The sequence below is a fragment of the Balaenoptera physalus genome (assembly GCF_965194825.1).
Source record: "Balaenoptera physalus genome assembly, chromosome: 3".
NCBI lineage: Eukaryota > Metazoa > Chordata > Mammalia > Artiodactyla > Balaenopteridae > Balaenoptera > Balaenoptera physalus.
The window spans coordinates 96,423,713-96,436,034 of record NC_138890.1 but is presented as its reverse complement, the minus strand read 5'-3'; the positions used below and the strand labels follow the sequence as shown (position 1 = coordinate 96,436,034).

Below are 12,322 nucleotides of genomic sequence, written 5' to 3'. Positions count from 1 at the left end.
TCATGTTGGTGCTACTAGTGTCTTTTTTTTATGACTTTACCATATTTTTGAGCACGTCATTAATTAGCATCCTGATGTTCTAGGCTTACCTTGTAATTCACCTAACCTCACAAGATTTTTCCAAGGAGCCCTGATTTTTTATTGGAAAACAGTATTTAGAAAGCAAGGTTTGGATGGTAGGTGTGCTCACTGCCATTAGATACTGTTCCTACATATGAACATGTACATCTATATATTTCTATGTCTACTCATTTGTGTGAGAGTGTGTGTGTGTGTGTGTGTGTGTGTGTGTGTATGTGTGTGTGTAATCACACTGATAACTCTCATTCCAATCTATCACTATAGCGATCACTCTAGCCTTCCTCCTTTCCTTATTTGTAACTGTTTTCTCTAATAGTGTGAAACCTGGCTGTCATGCACAATATTTTTACTTACTGTAGTGACACACGTAAGTAAAAATGAAGATGTTTCAGAATCACAAATTCTCCTGTAAGAAACGAATTTATTAACTAGAGTTAATAATCAACTATATTTCAATAAAATTTTTTTTAAAAAAGATTAATATGGAGTAAGGCCAATAATTTGTCAAACCACTGACAGAACGAATTAGTACTCAGTTACAAAATATTTCAATTATGTTTTCAAATTAATGATTCCTAATAGTATTTTTAATTTAAATAAATATGTGAAGCAAAGGACTTTGAGCCTGTGATTACTTACACAACCTACTCATCTTTAAGGATTTAGCTGAAAAAAAATGGGATGAAAAAACAATAGAGACAGAAATAAATGTAGACACAGGCATACATCATTTTCTTGTGCTTTGCTTCATTGCGTTTTGCAGATATTGCTTTTTTTACAAATTGAAGCTTTGCGGCAACCCTGTGTCGAGCAAGTCAATTGGCACCATTTCTCCAACAGTATGTGCTGACTGCAAGTCTCTCACATTTTGGTAATTATCATAATATTTCAAACATTTTCATTATTATTATTTTTGTAATGGTGAGCAGTGATCAGTGAGCTTTGATGATACTATTACAATTGTTTTGGGGCACCACCAATCACACCTATATAAAATGGCAAACAATAAATGTGTGTGTTCTGATTGCTCCACCAACAGGCAGTTCCCCCATCTCTCTCCCTCTCCTCAGGCCTCCCTATTCCCTGGGACACAATATTGAAATTAGGCCAATTAATAACCCTACAAATGCCTCTAAATATTCAAGTGAAAGCAAGAGTCACACATTTCTCACTTTAAATCCAAAGCTAGTACTGATTAAGCTTGGTGAGGAAGGCATGTCAAAAGCTGAGATAGCTGCATCAGCCAGAAGCACTGCGTGGAAGTCAGAAGCTTACATGGCTCTCTGCAGCGGGGCACCGAGACCGCCAGGAGCATGTGAGGAAGAAGAAAAATTGTCTTCTGTCCTCTACTCTGTATCCTGTGTAGAGGGCTCCTGATCATTCTCTCACAGCATTTACGTTCTTCTTCACATACCTGGAGAACTCTATTCTTCGTTCACTTTGCTTTCCTAATAGTTCCTCTAGTGACCACTTTGACCATTTTCTCTTCATTTGTCCTCCTCGAGGACCTCGTTGTAATTATCTTGGGGGCAGGGCTGCTCTATGAAATATACTGCGGGAGAACTTGCTATGCCAGAATGCCTGTCCAGAAAATCCTTGAAAAATTCTTGGAAGTCAGTCCCAGCCATCTCTGTTTCCGTGTAATTAACAGTGCATTTACTGCTGTTGCCATTTTGGCTGTGGACTTCCCACTTTTTTCCAGAAGATTTGTCAAAACCGAGCTCTATGGGATAGGAGCAATGGATTTTGGAGTAGGAGGCTTTACTTTAGGGACTGCAATGGTTTGTCCAAAGGTTAGGAGAAAATATACAAAAGGGTCCAGACTTTGTTATCTTACAAAGTCATTGTACTCTGTTTGGCCATTACTTTTCCTAGGAATGGGACGATTAGTCATTATAAAATCCATAGGCTATCAGGAACATTTAACTGAGTATGGAGTTCATTGGAACTTTTTCTTTACCTTAATAGTTGTGAAATTGATAATCTTAATGCTATTGATTATTTTTCCCCTAAATAAATCCTGGATTGTGGCCATCAGCATTACTGTATTATACAAGCTAGCCTTTGATTTTACCCCACTGAAACAGTTAATTTTATATGGCACTGATGGCAGTGGCACAAGGGTTGGTTTATTAAATGCCAACCAACAAGGAATAATTTCTACCTTGGGGTACGTGGCAATACACATGGCTGGTGTTCAAACAGGGTCATACGTGCTTAGAAAAAGATCACATATCAAAGACTGGATAAAAGTAGCATATTGTATTCTACTGACAGCCACTGGCCTCTTCATATCTCTTTACATAGTTTAGGTAAATGTAGAAGTAGCATCTCAAAGAAAGGCCTATTTAGCCTTTTGTATTTGGATAGTTGCTTCTTGTATGATCCTTCTTAGTAGTTTATTACTGGGTGATATAATTTTGAGTTTTGCCAAATTTCTAATTTAAGGAGCAGCAGTACCATGTTCTTAGAAACTTATCCAGTCACCTATGGCAAATAAAAAGCATTCAGAATCTCTAGTCTCTGAAGCTGAAAGAAAGGAACCCACTCTTTGTTTAATCACAGCAATGAACAGAAACCAGTTAATTTTCTTCTTGCAGTCAAATTTAACAACTGCCCTAGTCAACCTGTTGGTAGATACATTACACAGCTGTACCTTGTGGGCCTCATTTGTGCTCAATCTCTACAGGTTTACCAACTGCTTAATTATATATGTGCTACACTTGTAAGATAAGACAATAAAATTTTGGTGATCAATACGGGTAGTATATGCTTTGAGCAATATTATTTTTTTTGTCTGAACGTATACTTTTATTATTTTTTTTGAATTTTTGAATTTTATTTTATTTATTTTTTTATACAGCAGGTTCTTACTAATAAGAACCTAACTGAGAAATATTATTTCAATGAGGAAGAATAAATATAAAATGTGAAGAAAATGGGCTTTTGGCAACCCAGGGTTAACTGTATTTTATTATAAAATTAAGTTTCACTCCTACTCTAACAGTAGTGATGCTTAATATTTTAAATGTATCTCAACACTATGTAAAACAAACCAATACCAAAGAAACATAGCCTTGTGACTTGTTAGAATACTTATAAATTTCAGTATTTTTTTCTTTTTTAAAAGAATTTTTGTTGGAGTCTAGTTGATTTACAATGTTGTGTTGGTTTCAGGTACGCAGCAAAGTGAATCAGTTATACATATACATATATCCACTCTTTAAATTTCAGTATTTTAAAGAAACTGTTGTGTTTACAGTTGTGCCACTGGAAGACTGGAGGGTGGGGAGGAGGATTTTTACTTTCCATCTTATATCACGTATTATCATTCTGTATTTTTTATTGTATGTATTTTATAATATTTACATTAAAATATCTCAGTTGTGGAATTGTCACCAAAAAAAAGCTGAGACAGGCTGAAAACTAGGCCACTTGTACCAGTTAGCCAAGTTGTGGATGCAAAGGAAAAGTTCTTGCAGGAAATTAAAACTGCTACTCCAGTGAAAATACAAATGAGAAGAAAGTGAAACAGCCTTATTGCTGATATGTAGAAAGCTTTAGTGGTCTGGATAGAAGATCAAACCAGCCACAACATTCCCTTAAGCCAAAACCTAGTCCAGAGCAAGGCCCTAACTCTCTTCAATTCTATGAAGGTTGCGAAAGGTGAGGAAGTTGCAGAAGTAGTTTGAAGCTCCAGATTTGCTTCATAAGGTTGAAGGAAAGACGCCGCCTCCATAACATAAAAGTACAAGGTGAAGCAGCAAGTGCTGATGTAGAAGCTGCAGTGGGTTATCTAGAAGATCTAAGATAATGAATGAAAGTGGCTACGTTAAACAAACAGACTTTCAATGTTAATAAAACAGGTTTATATTGGAAGATGCCATCTGAGACTTTCATTGCTAAGGAGAAGTCAATGCCTGGCTTCAAAGCTTCAAAGGACAGTCTGATTTTCTTGTTAGAAGCTAGTGCAGCCCAAGACTTAAAATCGAAGCCAGTGCTCATTTACCATTCTGAAAATCCTAGGGCCCTTAAGAATAATGCTAAATCTACTCTGCCTGTGCTCTGAATGCAACAACAATGCCTGGATGACAACATCTGTTTACAACATGGCTTACTGAATATTTTAAGCCCACTGTTAAGACCTATTGTTAGAAAAAAAAAAAAAAAGGATTCCCTTTCAAAAATATTACTGCTCATTGACAATACACCTGGTAGTCACCCAAAATCTCTGATGGAGATGGACAAGGAGATTCATGTTGTTTTCATGCCTGCAAACATAACATCCATTCTGCAGCCCATGGATCAGGAGTAATTTAGAATTTCAGTTCTTATTCTTTAAGAAATACATTTCGTAAGGCTATAGCTGCCGTAGATAGTGATTCCTCTGATGGATCTGGGCAAAGTCAGTTGGAAACCTGAAAAGGATTCACCCTTCTAGACGCCATGAAGAATATTTGTGATTCATGGGAAGGGGTCAAAAAATCAACATGAACAGGAGTTTGGAAGAAAGTGATTCTAATGCACATGGATGACTTGAAGGGGTTCAAAATTTCAGCAGAATAAATAACTGCAGATGTGGTAGAAACAGCAAGTGAACTAGAATTAGAAATGGAGGCTGTAGATTTGACTGAACTGCTGCAATCTCATGATAAAACTTAAATGAATGAGGAGTTGCTTCTTATGGATGAGCAAAAAAAAAGGTTTTTGAGATGGAAATTACTCCTCGTGAAGATGCTGTGAAGATTGTTGAAATAACAAAAGGATTTAGAATATTACATACACTTAGTTGCTAAAGCAGTGGCAGCATTTAAGAGGATTAACTCCAATTTTGAAAGAAGTTCTACTGTGGGTAAAATGCCATCAAACAGAACTGCATACTACAGAGAAAGTGTTCATGAAAGGAAGAGTCAATCAATGCAGCAAACTTCATTGTTGTCTTATTTTAAGAAACTGTCACAGCCACTCCCACTCTCAGTCAGCAGCCATCAACATCTAGGTAAGACTCTCCACCAGCAAAAATATTACAACTCCCTGAAGGCTCAGATGATGGTTAGCATTTTCTGGCAATAAAGAGTTTTTTTAATTAAAACGTGTACACTATATTTTTAGATATAATGCTACTGTCCACTTAATAGACTATACTATAGTGTAAACTTAACTTTTATATGCACTGGGAAATCAAAAAATTTGTGTGACTTGTTTTACTGTGATATTCACTTTCTTGTAGTGATCTGGAACCAAACCGGTAATATCTCTGAGGTATGCCTCTATAGAGACAGATGGGATAGAGATAGGGACAACTGGACAGACAGACAGACAGACACACACACACAAACACACACAAACACACACACACACACACACACTGGGAAAGAGGCACTACAGGTTAAGGGCCATGCTACCTTAAAAGAGCCTTCACTGTAATAGAATACCTCGTCATGGACATACTCTTTATTGCTTTTCCTCCCTCTATCCCTTCCAGTTTGCTTCCTTCCTACCTCACATTTTTTTTTAAAGACATTCTTTCTGAAAACACACGAGGCTGATGCTAGAAAAAAAACCCTTGTCTGTTCTCAGGCATATCACAGTCTAACTAGAGTACAGACATGTAAACAGAGAATTGCAATAAATAATTATGGAAGGTGTTATGACAGTGATATGCACTGGTTGCTTCGGAATAACATAGGACCTTTGGAAGCATGATATCCTCCTTCAAGTTACTGGCCAGCACCACCCTTATCACTCTATTCACTGATTACATATGATTCTACTACTAGTTTAGAAATCGTTTGTCTTCATCTGTTCTGACTACTATAACAAAATACCACAGACTGAGTAGCTTAAAAACAACAGAAATGTATTTCTCACAGTTTTGGAAGCTGAAAGTCTGAGATTAGGATGCCAGCATGGTCTGGTGAGGGTCTTCTGGATTTCAGACTTCTTGTATCCTCAGATGGCAAAAGAGGGTAAAGGGTGATATCTTGGGCCTCTTTTATAAGGGCATGAATCCAAATAAATGGAAAGATATCATGTTTATGGATTGGAAGAACTAACATTGTTAAAATGTCCATACTATCCAAAGCCATCTACAGATTTACCATAATCCCTATCAAAATACCCATGACATTTTTTTCCCCAGAACTAGAACAAATAATCCTAAAATTTGTATAGAACCACAAAACACCCTGAATAGTCAAAGCAATCTTGAGAAAACAAAACAAAACACAAAGCTGGAAGTATCACACTCCCTGATTTCAAACTATACTACAGAGCTACAGTTATTAAAACAGTATGGTACTCGCACAAAAACAGACATAGATCAATGGAACAGAAGATAAAGCCCAGAAATAAACCCTATGCATTTATGGTCAATTAATTTACAACAAAGGAGGCAAGAATATACAGTGGGGAAAAGACATTCTCTTCAATAAGTGGTGCTGGGAAAACTGGACAGTACATGCAAAAGAATGAAATTAGAATATTTTCTCACACCATATACAAAAATAAACTTAAAAAGGATTAAAGACCTAAATGGAAGACCTAAAACCATAAAACTTCTAGAAGAAAACATAGGCAGTATGCTTTTTGACACTGGTCTTAGCAATACTTTTTTGGATATGTCTCCTCAGGCAAAGGAAACAAAAGCAAAAATAAATGGGACCTAACCAAACTTAAAAGCTTTAGCACAGCAAAGGAAACTATCAACAAAACAAAAGGCTGCCTACTGAATGGAAGAAGACATTTACAAATGACATGTATGATAACTGGTTAATATCCAAAATATATGATGAACTCATAGAATTCAATATCAAAAAATAAACAGTCTAATTAGAAAAATGGTCAGAGGAACTAAACAGGCATTTTTTCAAAGAAGACAAACAGATGGCCAACAAGCACATGAGAAGATGCTCAACATCACTAATCATCAGGGAAATGCAAATCAAAAACCACAATGAGATACCACCTCAAAATGGTCAGAATGGCTATTATCAAAAAGACAACAAATAGAAAGTGTTGAAGAGGATGTAGAGAAAATGGGCCCTGGTATACTGTTTGCGGCAATGTACGTTGGTGCAGCCACTATGAAAAAACAGTATGTGGAGGCTTCTCAAAAAATTAAAAATAGAACTACCATACAATCCAGAAATTCCACTCCTGGGTATTTATTCAAAGTAAATGTAAACACTAATTCCAAAAGATATATGCATCCCAATGTCCACTGCAGCATTATTCACAATAGCCAAGATATGCATGCAAGATAAGTGTCCATCAACAGATAAATGGATAAAGATGTGCCATATATATATATATATATATATATATATATATATATATATATACACATATATATATATATATATATATATATATATATATAATGGAATATTGCTCAGTCATAAAAAAATAATATTTTGTCATTTGCAACAATATGGATGGACCTGGAGGATATTATGCTTAGTTAAATAAGTCAGACAGAAAAAGACAAATACTGTATGTTTTCACTTATTTGTGGAATCTAAAAAATAAAATGAACAAATATAACAAAACAAAACCAGACTCACAGATACAGAGAACAAACCAGCAGTTACCAGAGGTGGTTGGGGTAGGGGCGAAATAGGTGAAGAGGATTAAGAGATACAAATGATTAGGTTTAAAATAAATAAGTTACAAGGAATTAATGTACAAAACAGGGAATATAGCCAATATGTTCAAATAATTTCATATGTTGTATAATCTATAAAAATATTGAATCATTATGTTGTACACCTGAAACCAATGTAATATTGTAAATCAACTAAACTTCAATAAAAAATAAAAGTGTAAAGTTTCTTACCCAGAGGAGGTGCTTGATACAGGAATGGTTTTCAACTTCTCTTTTATGTTTTTCTAAATATGATTAAATTTTTATTAAGAGATTTAACAATTTTTTGTTAAACTCAACTAAGTACTATACAATATTCTAGGAAGCAGGAAAGGAATCAATTATGCCTCTTGGATTTTAAGTTCAGTTAATAGATGGTTTGATGATGCATGCTACTGAACTGAGGAAGAAAGGCACAGATTAGAATCAAAATTATATATTGCCTCATTATGCTTGAGATACCTTGACAACAAAGTAAAAACGTTAAGAGGCTAATGGACATTTTGTTATGTATTTTAAGCAAAATTGAAAAAATCACTGCTAAAAATATAAATAAGTATATACATAGGAATAATATGATATGTGAGAAGGTAGAGACTGAAAACATGAACTATACATATATGAAGTCTTGCTGTAATGAAAAGCAAAGAAATGGAGCAATATCTGGATATTTAATTGATGTCAATGGGAGATTTAAAGTTTTTATATATTAAAAAGAAGTTTGTCCCAAATGACTTTCAGAGAACTTCCTATGTATCTGTTTACTGTTGTTAGTGTTGTTTTCCCCTGTTAACATAGTGGAAGCAATATATAAAATGCTTGCTAGCTAATGCTCATCAATAATGCAAAGTATTTGACTACAAATATTGTATGGTTCAATCAATATTCCAGCTGAAACAAATTATCCTAGATTAGCATCTGATTGTGTTGGGTTTTCCTAAATTGCTACCTTAAAATTTAATGAACTCTAGAAATTAAATAGGAGTTTAGAGATAAACAGAAAGAGGGTAGATTTCAACTCTGTGTTTTTCTTTATTACTTTTTTCTTCCTTTATAATCTGTGACCACCATCTGCTCAGTTTCATATCACAGTTATTTGTTTTCCCTTTTAACCTGACTTAAAATTCAATTATGATCTCACCTTAATTAAAATAGCAAGAACTTTGTGAATATTATCATTAATACTAGATGGTGAGTTCCTTGGTGCATATATATTTCATTTGAATATGACCATAGATACTCCAAAAGTAGTTGTTCTTTATACAAATATATTTGTGAAGATAAATAGAATGTATTGAATCCTTTCTAAGAATCTGAGCTAATTTCTGTTGGTTGAATTTGAAATGTGAATATATGACAAATGCAGGCCATATAGGAGATGTTCATCTATTTTTTTATACACTACCTGTTTTTCTGTGTGATACATTTAGGGTAACAGCAACCACCCAAGTTTGCTTAGGACTGTCTGGTTTGAGCACTAAAAGCCCAGTCCAGGAAACCTCTCAGTTCTAGGCAAATTGGTGCAGTTGGTCACCACACATTCTAGAAACCACTTTATTTTAAAGATAAAATACAAATTGCTAAAAAATAATCTACTTAAACATTAGTAATCTATTCAGTGTAATACAGTGTGTCTTCATTTTGAGAAAGTCTATGAAGTCTGTATTAAGAATTATTTCAAACCTGTTTTAGAAAGTGCATTGGTTCAAAGAAAGACATTACCACTTTATAAGAGAGATGTACAATACAATCATATGATTTTATTTTTCTAAACTACTGTCTCTAAACCTAGGTTGAATCAGTACTTCTCAATTTGCTTTCAACTTTAAGGCTTTTGCAACTAATGTAACACAAAAGTGCAAACCACAGAGAAACAAACTTCTCAAGTTTTTAAATCTGGAGTTTAGAGAAGGGGTACATGGTACATGCTATAACTATTGCTCTGAAGAAACAAAAAAGCTTTTTTCATATAACTAAAGAAGCAGAAAGTCTCACGGTAATTACTAAAATGTTGCTTACATTTTTTTTCTCAACAGTGTCTATCATCTCTGATGAGATTATAAATATCCAAGAATTTGCCAACACTCAGCATTTTGTTCTTGATTCTCACTGCTGAAAAAGATCACCTTTCACAACATAGTGAACTTCAATAAAACCCCAGGACATGTCTTGGAAGAGTTTCAAGAAGACAGAAAAAAAATAATGGTAAGAAAAAGCTTAAATGTGACCTTTTCCTTAATTTGAGGCGTGGTCAATAGTGTAAAGAAAAATAGCCTGTTTGGGGAGACAGCATCAGACTTCACATTATTAAAGAAAAGAAAAATCTGATTGTTTCAACAACTGGAGAATTTTTTCATCTATCTTTCAGGACAAAGAACATTATTAAATATGCTACAAGATATTCCAGCTGGTCCCAAATAAAAATTCAACATTGTCAGGATACGTACAATTATTATATTCAAAACTTAATGTATCTCAAACAATCAAGTAAGCTACAAAACCAAAGCGCTCTACATACTCATTCTTCTACAATGACAGTATGTTAAAATTGGTCTCTGTGGCACTGTCCAGCTTGTATTTCTGCTTCCACATTGTTTCTTCTGTTAACACTTCCATCTACCCTGTCTAGACAGCCTTCCTCCTATGTATGCAAACCATCTCACTATCTCCCTCACTCCTGTGTTAGGTGGAATATCCTGAAATTTTAGCATGAACCACTTTATAATTTTACTATATATCTCTATATTTATATATATGCATATCACCTTATAATAATAATAGCTAACTTTCATTGAGTATTATTTGCATGCCATGTACTGTGCTAAACACTTATATCTATTATTTTATTAAAAACAACAATTCAAGGCAGTTTTTATTATATGTTCTATTTTACATATGAGGAAACCAGAAGCTCAGAGGAGTAAAGTTACTTGCCTCATTCAGGCAACTAAAAATGGTGGATTAGAGGCAATAACCAAGATTTTACCACATTAGACTAAAAATAACAATTACACACACACACACACACACACACACACACACACACACACACACACACAGGTTTTCACTTTCTTACTCAAAGAAGGCACTCAATACAGGTTTCTATGGATGATAAAGATCTATTATCATGAAATTAGAAAGTGTAGTGTGACCAGGAAATCAGCCTATCTACTTGATAGTCCTCTAAACAAGTTTATCCATTTTGTGGACAAACACTACAAAGAAAATGGTAAATTTGAGTAAGGTTTCATTCACAAGGTAACTTAAGGCAACCCAGAAACTTCCCAAATCTCGTCCTAAAATTTTTTACAGAAAGAGCTTAGAAGCCTCTCAGCCTGTCCTAGAGCAGATAAAATTTCAAAATAATAAATGAATATCTATGTATGTATATGTATTTTGTGTTCATAGAATTAGAAAAATGATAGGTAGAATTGAAAGCAGCTCTTTTTCCCCTTTCCTGCTTGCCGATTTTTGTCCCCTTCTAACCTTGAAAGAACCTAATTATAGGAACAAGATCACTAGGCAATTTAAACTAACTTCTGACATGCTCTCCTGAATACACACTGTGCCTTGCCTAACCTGTTGATTCTTCTCCTAGATAAAAAGAAGTAGTAAGAATGAAGAGTTAAAAAAAAAAAGAAGAATTAAGTAGTTAAATAATGACCAGCTCTTCACCCCCAACAGCTCCCTTAGCAATCCTGCAGGCAAATCACATGGGCAAGATAACATCTAAACAGAGAGTTGGCCAGTCTGCAAGTAATAGAGAATGATGCAGAACCCACCTCCTGCCTAGCTGATTCACTGAGATTCTCCCCCACACCCCACCTTTTTTTCCTTTAAAAACTGTCATGGCTGAGCAGAATCTTTGGAGTTGGTCTCTGGACATGAGTCCAACTTCTCCCCAGACTGCTGGCTTTTCTGATTAAAGCATCTTTCCTTTCTACTGACAGTTGCCTCTCAATTATTGGCTTTTGAGTGGCAAGCAGCTGAACCTGAGTTCGGTAACAGAATTAGAAAATTGATAGATAAATAAATACATGGATAGATGACAGACAGAGAGATAGAAAGCTGAGTATCATGGAAAAGCAGCACTGGTTGTGATGTTACACAGAGTGGGGCAATTGGTCACAGGTAAATGGCAAGGAAGGAAGGAAGGAAGGAAGGGAGGGAGGGAGGAAGGAAAGGAGGGAGAGAAAGAGAGAGAAAGAAAGAGGGAGGGAGGCAGGGAAGAAAAGAAATATTCACAGTCACAGGAAAAGAAAAATTACAGTGTGCATTTAGGAAGCACTAAAAATGCAGAAGTATTAAAAGCATGCTTAGGGCATTGGTTCTTTTTACTGTCTAACCTTGACTAAGAATACTAATATAATTTAACTTCAGTTTGTATTCTGTAAGGCAATCAATTGCGTATAAAATGTAAATATAATATACTTTCTTATATGAAAGTTATAACCACAGGAAGAGTATGTGTTTCTCTTAGTTCTATTTTCTCACTACCCTCTGAGTATTTCCAAATCAGCTTATATTTTGTTATACTGATACTCCAGTTATTTATTTTTCTGTCAAATTTAAGTTACTCTCACAATCTCACACTTG

General features: G+C 34.9%; 1 pseudogene across 1 annotated transcript; it reads left to right on the top strand.

The window, feature by feature from the left end:
* The first annotated feature begins 281 nt into the window (after positions 1-281).
* LOC309658970 (phosphatidylinositol-glycan biosynthesis class W protein pseudogene) lies at positions 282-3,202 on the top strand (annotated as a pseudogene). Its single transcript has one exon. The product of its transcript is annotated as a phosphatidylinositol-glycan biosynthesis class W protein pseudogene (transcript).
* Positions 3,203-12,322: the final 9,120 nt, after the last annotated feature.